This window comes from Trichosurus vulpecula, chromosome 3, assembly GCF_011100635.1.
Source record: "Trichosurus vulpecula isolate mTriVul1 chromosome 3, mTriVul1.pri, whole genome shotgun sequence".
NCBI lineage: Eukaryota > Metazoa > Chordata > Mammalia > Diprotodontia > Phalangeridae > Trichosurus > Trichosurus vulpecula.
This window is the reverse complement of record NC_050575.1, coordinates 133320075-133332287: the sequence shown is the minus strand read 5'-3', so window position 1 is coordinate 133332287 and position 12213 is coordinate 133320075. Positions and strand designations below refer to the sequence as shown.

Genomic DNA, 12213 nt, shown 5'->3' with positions numbered 1-12213 from the left:
GAAGGGAAAACATTACTTCTTGGAGGTAAAGACCATGTCTCATATTACTTTGATCCTCCAGCAAATTTGAGAAGGGTTATGCACATAATAGCAAATCAGTAAATACTTTACTTGACTTAGAACATTCAGAAGCTTTCATATATTCAGAACATATAATCCCATATGCTTTCTCTGCCACCAGCTCTCCTCAATGCCATTTTGGGGGAGCAGAAATGTGTTTGCCATTTCAGGCATCAGTGACATTTGATGACGTGGCTGTCAACTTCACCCAAGAGGAGTGGAAGTGCCTGGGGCCTACTCAGAGAACCTTCTACAAGGATGTGATACTGGAGAACTATAGGAACCTGGTCTCCCTGGATAAGGGTGGCTTCCCCTGTGACTTAAAGTCTGTCCGGTTATTTCCATGGTTCTTAAAAACCTGTGGGGCCTCTGAAGAGTTTTTCTGGGTTTGACTTTGAAGTCTTAGGTTCCTTTGGGACCTAGAAATAGGATATTTATAAATAGGAAGCTTCAGTGTGCTTCCCATGGTGCTACACTAATCTTATCCTTCAGAGATCCTGAAGACCAAGGGGCTGGGACTGAATCCTGGGATGAGTCTTTATACCCAGCATAGATACCTAAGTCCTTGTTTTTACCCATGAGCAAGACATCAAGTTTACAAACCAAATGTCATCTCCCAACTAGAGCAAGGAAAAGAGCTGTGGATGGTAAGAGAAAAAGTCTACACAAAGCTTTCCAAACTTATGGAGAAAACTGAGGCCATTTGGCTTGAAGTTTCCTCAGAAAGCTCAGTGGCATATCATAGAGTAAGAGGGAACATGCCAGGTCATGGATGCAGCTTCCCACCCAGTGCAGGAATCCCCTGTGATCATCCTGTCTTGGCTTGAATGCTTTTCATGTCAAGCTCACTGATTTATAAGATGCCTGTTTCATTTTGCTAACTGTTCACAAGTTTTTCATTCTTTTGTGATGGATTCTCTTCTTTGTAACTTTTATCCATGGGACATAGCTCTCATCTCTCGAACAGTCTATTCTATTTCCTACTCCATGGGGCAATCCATTGAATGTTTGAGTAGGGCCATAATGTGCATCTAAGTATTTGTCCTTTATTCTTTCCTCCTTCCCTTTTGTTTCAGAAAAGGAAGTTTCCCTCAGTTTAGGATCATAGCCTTTAGGATGTTAGAACTGGAAAGAGCTTTAGAGAGAAGCATACAATCTAACCCTCTCCTTTTACAGATGCTCACACCGTAACCAGTCTTCCACCTTATGGATTACATCCTTCCTAGCTTCCTCTAAAACTTCAATCTTCTGATTCTTTTTTTCTTTTCTAGAATCTTCCTGCAGACTTGGTGGCACATAAACTTTCTGGATTGTTCCTTGGAGAAGTGCAGTGTAATTGAAAGAACACTGAACTTGGAATCACAAAGACCCACCTTCAGATCCCAGTTCTACTACCTAATGCCTGTGTGTCCTTGTTTGCGGAGTGCTCTATCTACAGCACTCGCACTACTGTCCCCACCACTGCTAGCCCGTCCTCTCACTCACCAAGTCGCAGCATGATGAGTCTTCGGGGCGCCACCGGCCTCCACGACCCTCGTGGAGGAAGAACCAGACAGAACACCTGAGGTAATCAGGGAGCTCTTTATTCCGTGGCGACTACATCCCGAACCGCCCCACTTCCCCGAAGGGAGTGCTCTTATAGCTTTACCCCTCCCTATGCGAGCTCTATCGTCCAATCACAGGCTGAGCCCTACTTTATATCCTAATATGGCAATTACAGCAAGCTAGCTCTAAGTATTCCCGCCCCCAACATCTCCCGTTCCCGCCCCCAACATCTCCCGTTCCCGCCCCCAACATCTCCCCCTTTTTGTTTTTACAAGGTGAAACAACCTGGTACAGCCTTGCAGATAGCTTTAGCAGGATAAATGAGACCCAGGCATCGCCGGGTGCGAGGTGCCCTGTCTTAGGTCGTCCCCTAATACCCTAAGCCTTACCCATCCTAGGCACCCAACACCTTCGGGGCCTGTCTTAGGTGGCCGGTCACGGGGAAGTTGCCCGTCTCTGGGCACGCCTCGTCTTACCCCAAGGTGTTACATGTCTTCCATGGCGGCGAGCCAAACCTGTGGGTCTCCCCCAGCTTCCATGGCCATAATAGCCTTTTGGGTCAAGAGCATATAAAAGGGCCGTAGAAGCCCCTAGGCCTCCCCAGGTTGCAAACCAATTCTTCCTGAGTGTGCCTCAAATAGGGGGCTGACGTTACACAGAGGCCGGGGAGATGGCTTTGGCATAACCACCGAAAGATTGCTCCCTCGTCCCTCTGTGTAATTCACCCGGGCCACTGAGACCAATCCCCCTCTCAAAAAGGCAAGGGCGTTGAGACCCATACAGCTTCCCCCTCTCCCACACAATAACCAATATTTGTAAGGGTCTTCGACCCATCGCGTGCCATTTCTCCAGTCCAGTCCTGTGAATCGAAAGGATTGTCCTTGCTCCCCCTTAAGGGGGTACCCTCCTGGCATTTGACAGTCACGCCAAGGTATGGTGTCATCAATGTCCACTCGGGCGTCACATGGGGGGGCCCAACGGGGCACGTCAGGGTCCCACCCAGTCTGATTGACTAGGGGTCGCCAGGCAAGCAAGCCCCTAATCTGTCCCTGTAGCATCGAATGTCCAGGTCTTGTTCACCCGACCCAGGACAAAGCAGAGGGTGTTGTTTAAGTCCCATTGGAACGAATCCTGGATCGGGGATTCTGCAGGGTCCACAAATGCTGAAGGGCACCAACAGTCGAGGATAAACCGAGGCCCCCAAGGTAACGGGGAGGGGTGATGGGACAACCCGTAGTATTCCCCAAGTGGGACCTGGCTCGATTGGAGCAGCTCCGACGATCCCCAAGATGATCAAAATTCCTGAAAAACAAAAGGAAATACTCCTCATCCCGGAGAACCGGGTTGGGTTCTTAGTCAAGACACATCATACACACACACTCATGCCCTCTGTCTAACTAGACTTTCTCTAAATGTTCCAATAATGATCAAGTTCTTGGGGGTTACATGTATCATGTTCTCATGTAGGAATATAAATAGTTAACCTTAATGTTCTGCTAGGTAGGGTATTCTTGGTTGTAACCCTAGATCCTTTGCCTTCCAGAATATTGTATTTTAAGCCCTCTGTCCTTTTATAAAGGTAAATCTATAAATCTTTTATAAAGCTAAATCTTGTGTGATCCTGATTGGCTCCATTGTATTTTGAATCTTTCTTTCTGGCTGCTTACAGTATTTTGTCCTTGACCGCGGAGTTCGAGATTTTAACTTTCTGGTTCACATTTTCCTCATTTCACTGGGATATCCTCATAGACCATCACATTTATTCTGTATGGAATGGGGATTGTGAATTCAGCACCCCCAAGAGTACCTACCTTTAGGAGGAATTCAAAGCCTAGGATGACACTATGAGTCAAGAAAGGACTCTCTTAGGACCCTATGAGAGAGATAGAGAACCCCCAGAATGTCATTTATTCTAAAAGCATCTTCAAGTTTGGCTTGTTCTAGGGAAACTGTGAGTGCTTTGGGCTTTTTCACTACATGTTAATAGGGTCCTAGGAGTCTTTAAGAGTTTTTGCATTGTCTTTAGGTTGAAATAAAAATTGACCTCTACCCATATGCACTTCTACCTTCAGTATTTATGTGGGAACTCTGTACCATTTCCCCACATTTGTGAAAACTTAGAGATGTGTTTTATTTGGAGATTTTCTTGTAGTAAATTCCACGTGAGGGACAATGAGGAAATAGATGCATTTAGGGTATCTGACACTTTAGTTATCAGTCTGCCAGGGCTATCTTAGCCTATATGAACCAAGAGCAAGGATGGCTCTAGGTCATTAGTTACATTAATTATATTTCTATTAATTCCTCATATTCATAATTTCTTATGGCACAATAGCATGCCACTACATTCCTACACATAATTTACTCAACCATTTTCCAGAGAATAGGCACCTGCTTTGTTTCTAATTTTGTGCAAAACTATGAGATCTCTCCTATGGGCACTTGGCACAAGGCTTGGCACTTAGTAGGCACTTAATAAATGCTTTCTAACTGAGTAATTCCTGTTACAAAAAGTACAGCTGTGAACATTCTGTTGTGTATTGGACTGCCAGGAGGCTCTAGGGTAAAATCCAACCTCTTCTGTTTTGCATTTAACGTTATGGGCAATCTGGGTCCAACTCATCTTTCCATGCTAATTAGATCTTATTCACTACATACAGGGTTTTGTTCAGGCGCATCACTGGTAGTTTATGTTTACTACTTGGAACAAAATGAGTGTATATATGTATATCTATCTATCTGGATGCATACACACATACATACATACATATTTGGTACATGCTTGTTCACTTGTCTCCTCATAAGACTGTGAACTTCTTGAGAGCACAGACTGCTTTTCTTGCCTTTTTCAAATATTCCTGTTCTCAACACAGTACCTGGAAAAAAATTAGTGCTTCAGAAATGCTAATTACTGACTGACTTTGTATTGCCAGCACTGAGCACCATGCCTGACTTATACTAAGCATCAATAAATACTTCTTGACTAAGAGAGTCCATAATTAGTTTCTCTTATCAACCCCAGGAAAAGAAACGTGTGGTGATTCCATATTTAAAATAACATATAACACACAAGCTCAGGCCCAAGCTTAAGAGACAGCATATGAGGGGTCAATTGATATACAAAAGAAAAGATCATGTTTTATTGTTGATCCTTCTTTCAAATTTCTTTAACAGAGACATAGGACTTGTGTTTTCTCACTGACACATCATCTATGATGTTCTTGCTTGAAAAGGGTATTTCTCCCCAAAACAGATATGGAGATGGTGGATCCACTTTCCAGAGTACAACAGGCCATTGTGTGCACATGAGAGGATTACCTTACAGAGCTACTGAAAATGATATTTACAATTTTTTCTCACCACTCAACCCTGTTCGAGTACACATTGAAATTGGACCTGATGGCAGAGTGACTGGAGAAGTAGATGTTGAATTTGCTACTCATGAAGATGCTGTGGCAGCTATGTCAAAAGACAAAGCCAATATGTAGCACAGATATGTAGAACTCTTCTTGAATTCTACAGCAGGAGCAAGCGGTGGTGCTTACGAACACAGATATGTAGAACTCTTCTTGAATTCTACAGCAGGAGCAAGCGGTGGTGCTTATGGTAGCCAAATGATGGGAGGCATGGGCTTGTCAAACCAGTCCAGTTATGGTGGTCCAGCTAGCCAGCAGCTGAGTGGGGGTTACGGAGGAGGCTATGGTGGTCAAAGCAGCATGAGCGGATATGACCAAGTTTTACAGGAAAACTCCAGTGATTTTCAATCAAACATTGCATAGGGAGCCAAGGAGCGATGAACAGCAGCTACTACAGTAGCGGGAGCCGTGCATCTATGGGAGTGAACGGAATGGGAGGGATGTCTGGCATGTCCAGTATGAATGGTGGATGGGGAATGTAATCCTGATCACTGACTCTTGGTCAACTTTTTTTAAAGAAAAAAAAAACAAACAAAAACGAAGTTTAACAGTTTTGCAATACAAGCTTGTGATTTATGCTTACTGTAAGTGAAATCAGGATTGTTTTAAAAACTTTCAGGTTCAATATTTTTGAACACAGAAAAACATTCATCTAGGATGTAATAACCAAGTTGAGTAAAGACTATAACTGTTAAACAATTTCAGCTTTTCTCAAGGTAGTTATGTTGTAGGAGTGTACTTAAGCAGCAAGCGTATTTAGGTTAAAGCAGTTTCAATTATGTTAAATGTTGCTCTTATACCACATAACATGGAACACTGTTGGAGATGCATGTTGGGAGACATGCTTTTTTGTAAAACAAATATAGGAGCTGTGTCTGCGATTCAAAAGTGAAACATTTGGCATGTTTGTTCTAGTTTATTTCGTTTACTATCCTGTAAGGCACGTACGTTTAAGCTTTTTTTTTTTTTAAGTTAATGGGGACAATTTTGAGACACAATACGGACACTTTAGGATTTGGTCTTGGTGTTTGTATTAAATTCTGAGGCCTTGATTTAAATCTTTCATTGTATTGTGATTTCCTTTTAGGTGTATTGCGCTAAGTGAAACTTGTTAAATAAATCTTCCTTTTAAAAACTGAAAAAAAAAATTAAAAAAAAATTTGTAGTGTGAGTAAGCTCCTCAATGGTGTAAGGTTTGATGTCATGTAAACACCTGGATATGCCTCTCTTCTGCTCAGTCTGGATCTGGTGGTATTCCTTATCTCGGTGGTCAGAGATCTGTGTATCCCTAGTCTGGTAGTACTGGCTTTTTGGAGCCTCAGTTCAACGTAAAGGAAACTTGTTGGGGACCGGTATGTCTTGGACATTAAGATGAAGTGAAGGCTTTGGGTGGTGCTCCAGCACTTGTAGAGTCACTGTGGTCCAGCAATCAGAGCTAGACTTCATCAGTTCAGGCCTGGATGAACAGACACAGCAAGGTGGACTCCTGGCTTGTTGGAAAATAAAGGGCTGAGATTTTTCTTGTTGGGATGATTTACCTGTGTTTTTCTTATTCACAAGGGGCACAGCTTTTTCCTGGTGGCCAGAGTCAGGTAGTTGTGAGGACTTGCCAATGATGACCTGTTGTTTTAAGCAAACCATCTGGTCAGCCTCAGTCTGGTGGTAATGTGGACCAAATTCAGACATTGGTGCAATCCGCTGTGGTGGACATGGTATTAGCACTGGCTGGGTCTGGCAAGAAACATTTTTTGGAGGAACCAGGACCAAGGCTGAGGGTGAAGAAGAGACAGTGAAAGTGAGGGAAAGGAGTCACCATATACCCTGGGAGAAGGGAAAAGCAGCACGGGGATCAGGGGAAGAGATGATAGTCTGGGGTCAAACATGAGGAAAGCTTTCCATCCCATTTGAAGCTTTGCAAAGTGTCTTCACCTAAGCTGTTTCACATCTTACTATCCCCACTGGACAAATGTGAAAAGAGAAAATTATTTATCCATTACAACTTTTATACCTAATGTGCTTTCCTGAAAAAACCTGTGAGGCAGAGGTAGTGTAAATACTCACAATAATAAAATTATTTAACATTTATATAGTACCTACTAGTTGACAAACAGTATGCTAAGCTAAATATTATCTCATTTGACCCTCACAACAACCCTAGGAGGTAGGTGCTACTATCATCTCAATTTTACAGTAGGGAAAACTGAAGAAAATAGCGTCACATACCCACAGTAGGGGTGTGAGGCCAGATTTGTACTCAGGTCTTCCAAACTATAGGCCTAGTGTTCTGTCCTCTACATCACCAGCTGCCCTGGCTTATACATGAGAAAAAAGACACATGTAGAATTGTGCACCAAATCATAGGTATGGCTAATATTTAAATTATAAAGCCAGAATTTAAATCCAGAATGTTAAGGTGGGATGATTAAGAGATTTATTTGCCCACAAGAAAATAGTAAGTGACAAAAACAAGGCTAGAACCCAGGTTTTCTGATTTCTTCAACCATGTACTCTTTCTAACGGACAAATTGGTCCTGAGAACAGGGACAGGTTCAGATGGAAGACTATCTCTCTCTCTCTCTCTCTCTCTCACACACACACACACACACACACACACACACACACACCACAAATACACATATACACACACAAGTCACAAAGAGAGATGGGATGGAGTCTAATTGAAACTAATAAATATAAAGTTCTCCCTTTTTGGAAATGCCCCGACTATTTTCCCCATTTTTCCACTGAAGGATTTCCTTGAAAAGGTAATATATTTTAAAAAAATGACAATAATTCTGAGATCATTCTAAAAAAGGCCAACAAAAGAAAATCTTTCTGTGCCTCCTGATGCCCAGGTACGTCTGTTTTTAAACAAAGGGTTAAACTTCTCAACTTTTCTTTTTGTCTTGGACTCCCCACTTTGGCAGTCTTCTAAAGCCTACAGACCTCCTTCTCATGACAGTTGGAACACACAGTTGCTGGTGATAAACATTTGCCTGATAGCACTTACCATTATTCCTGAATTGGATCAGAGAAACTGCCTTTGTGCTTAGAGAAATATTATTAAACTGCTGCTTGCTTGACATAAGAGCAAGGATACCATCAGGAACATCCCAGTTTGACTTCCAGTTATGTGGGAATACAGAACATACAAATTAGCTACATTTGCCTGTCTACAATGACTAGTTATGGAGCTGTAATCAAACCTGATGAAGCCTTTTCAATGAATATTTATGATAAGGTCAATAAGATCTAGCTACCTTATTTATTGCTTTATACTTTGACTTCCCTAAAAAGCCCATGAGGTTCTGTGTAATTTCTATGGAAATACATTTTCTAAACCAATAGTTTGAAGCTTCTGAATCTTCAATTGCTCAGTCCTTGCACCTGGCTACACAGTCTCTCACCTCCATGGTGTTCTTTGTTGTTTAAAGACTTACTCTGAACTTTCCTAGCAGACTATCCTGGCTTTATTCCATTTCTATCATTCTTTTACCTAGAAAATGCAATAGCATTCTAATCTTCTCCTCCCTCCAACCTCCACCATATCGTCATATCCTCAGGGCTATTTTTGTGAAGTACAACAAAACTGGAGTTGCTCTTCTTTTAGCACGATAGTTATTAGTAGGCATGCTGCAAGATGAGCATTGCACTCTCTGTAGATAATGTTTCGACAGCGAACTCTACCAGCGATAGGTTTCTACATTTGCAGTTACCTAACTGGTAAAATTTCAGAAGCCTCAGGAAAGGTTTCTTGCCCCAAGCTATCTTCTCCAACCAACTCCTGTGGTATTTAAAATCCTACCATTACTGATTAATTCTTTTGCAGTCACTTTAATCTCTAAATCCTAAATCTAAATGTTTCTATGATTTTAAGGAAGCCATAAATTCTGGGAAGGACTTTTAAGACACAGGCAACTTTTGTTATCATACGTCCTGGGGATAGAGTGAGAACTTTTTTTATGGAATGAGAGTTCTTACTTAGCTCTTTGGGTGGAGTTCAACCAGTGGAGTAGGTTTAGAAGAGACTACTGCAAGGGACCTTTTGGATCTTTTTCTACAGTGGGTCTTGACAAGACATTTAGGCTCTTCCTCTTTGGGGAATGTACCGTACATCCAATGCAGTTAACTCAAAGTTTGTTCCTCAGAAGATGCAACCCTCAGAGGATGGAGATAGAATGAACCAATGTATACAGAATATAAGGGAAAGATATGGAGTACACTTGGAAATCATTGTGGGGTTTTGAGGGACACAGGAAAAGATCAAAGGCATTCTTGCAATCTTGTGATGTACTATGAGCAAAATTTAAAGCATATAAAGCATATAAGTATCTTTCACTGAGACAATAGCAGAGATATGTACAGTCCAGTAATTGCCAAAGGCAGAGCCTAATACCCTAAGTGACATATTTGTTCTCAGCAACAGAGAGAAGCAACAAAAAATACCCACCAAATTTGAGATCAGAAATCCTGGCTTTGCTATATCTTATTTTTATGGTGTATGAGAAGTCTTTTAAGGTCTTTAGGGAAAAAAAAAAATTAGTGCTCCTAGGCTTTTTTAAAATTTTTACTTTCAGGGGCAGCTAGACGGCACAGTGAGTAAAGCACCAGCCCTGGAGTCAGGAGGACCTGAGTTCAAATCTTATCTCAGACACTTGACACATGAACTAGCTGTGTCTTACTTACTCACCTTGGGCAAGTCACTTAACCCCAATTGCCCTGCCCCGCCCCCAAATATTTTCAGGTCCAAATTCTTTCTCTCCCTTTAGCCTCTCCCCCAAGCTCCTGAGAAGGCCAGCAATATAACATTCATTATACAGGCAAAATCATGCAAACCCTTTTTGCATTAGCAATCTTCTCAAAATTGAAAGAAAAATAAAAGCGAAAAAACTGCTTCAATCAGCACTCACGGTTCCTCAGTTCTCTCTCTGGAAGTGAACAGTATTTTTTCCTTATAATGTTTTTAGTTTATTGTGTTTTAGATTTAACAAAAAGGTGAAGTGAGGCAAATCTCTGCTAACACAACTTTTATGCTGTTATTTATTATTACATGCTATTATTGTTATTTGTGGTACTTGCCAATAAATGGGTCAAATTTGCTAATACATATTGTAGAAAGTTAAATAATAAAGGAATTCATGTTAATTTCTAAAAATTCAAACACAGAGAAATCAAAAGCTAAATAATTTAAAATACGACAGAAGGTAGAATTCTTAAAACCTTTATAATTACATATTTTTTAATTTGATCTTGTTTGCTCAAAATGTTTACCCAACTTTTACTTTAACTATTATTTAGAACTCCGAATTGAAATATCACTATATTTCACTGAATTCCAAATCAATTTCAATTCCCCCCCATAGGAGGAGTAGGGACTGATAAGGATTTAATACTTACAGTAAAAAATATGTAGGAACACTTTTCATAAGAAGATGATCACTAATACACAAATTATTTTACTTAAAAGTTATATATGTCTATGATTATATATTTATAAGTATACATCGACCTAGGTAAAAAATTTACCTTTTCTCCATCTTCTGCTGGCTTTGATTCATTCATTGTTTATCACCACGTTTTTTAAAACGCAAGAATTTCAGGCAACTGCATGCTAGGATATTGCTAGAATCATCCAAAATTTGGGGGGGGGGGAAATAGTCAAGAAAACAAAAAATAAATTCCATTATAATGCAAAATTTGCTTAAGCCATACTTTAAAAAAATTTATGAATTTCTTTTCTCAAAAAAAGACAAAGCCACATGTCGAGGGAGTTTAAAGTTGTGGATTTTGTAGTATATATGTCTACCATACATATATACATATATACTCATATGCATATACATAGATACATATAAATACACACACACATCTGCCTCAGCATGTCTACAAGGGAAGTGGTAGAACCTAACCTGGCTTATATGTAAAAATCAAGATACAAAAGTCAATCAAGGTAAATATGTGTGTATGTATGTAAACGGCACTCTCTTCTACCTCAACAACTAATATATGACTTGCCTTATAAGGAGTATAGAATCATTGATTTATAGCTGGAAGTAACAGTGGGTGTCAGCTGATAAACCCCCCTCCATTTTATGGATGAGAAATCTGAAACCTATTGATCTGAAATTACTTGACTAGTCACACAAGTAGAAGTGATAAAACCATGATTTGACCTACATTCTCAGAGTCTAGATCCTATATTCTTTCCTCTTTGCCAGCGTTGTCAAACTCAAATAGAAATTGATCCCTGTGGGTCACACCCATAGGACAAGAAGTGCCATCACCCTCCCTGAAGAAGTCGTGAATATATGAGAATCCTTATATGAACAAAGATGTTCCTCTAACATAGAGAAAAATGCCATCACCCCCTCTGAAGAAGTTGTGAATACCTGAGAATCCATATATGAGCAAAGAGGTTCCTCTAACATAGAGAAAAATGCAGCAAGATGGTAACCAAACAGGAATAATCCAGCAAAAACAAATTATTTTTTTGTTCATTAATAATTTTGTTATCTGTATACAAAAGCACATATCTTACCCGAAACACGATGACTTCCTTTGAGCCTTAGTAACTGTAGATTTGCGTCTACTAATCTCTCCTTTTTCTTCTTTATCTTCTATTATTTCCTTATCTTCTACTACCATTACTATTTCTTCTTTATCTTCTATTTCTTTACCTTCTACTATTACTTTATCTTCTATTACTTTACCTTCTACTATTACTTCATCTTCCACTATTACTCTTTCTACTTCACTTTCTACTATTACTTTATCTTTCACTATTACTTCTTTACCTTCTACTATTACTTTATCTTTTACTATTTCTTCTTTATCTTCTACTTTTTCTTCTTTATCTTCTATTATTACTTTAGCTTCTACTATTTCTTGTTGTTCTTTTTCCTTTTTTGATGCTGGCATCTAAGAATATGAACAATTCAGTGAGTATAACAGTACGAGTATCTTTCTAGTATTAGCAAAAGACACTTTCATTGGCTCCTATGGCTAACCAACAAGACATCATGCACGGTGAAGAACCTAGAGCACTGGATTTAGGGCCAGGAGACCTTCATTCTTAGCAGAATGTCTTTTCTGGGTCTCATTTTTCTCACCTACCAAATGGATGGCCCAAATTAGATGAATTCTGAGATTCCTTTTAGGGCTAACCATCTGAGATGTGATCAAACAAATATAA

The 12213-nt window shown here is 40.1% G+C and overlaps 1 protein-coding gene and 1 pseudogene across 1 annotated transcript in view; both read left to right on the top strand.

Annotated features, from left to right (window-relative positions):
* The window catches only part of LOC118841589 (zinc finger protein 2 homolog), a 250524-nt gene that overhangs the window by 50917 nt on the left and 187394 nt on the right, over positions 1-12213 (top strand). The window lies entirely within an intron of this gene.
* On the top strand, positions 4821-6150 carry LOC118841190 (annotated as a pseudogene).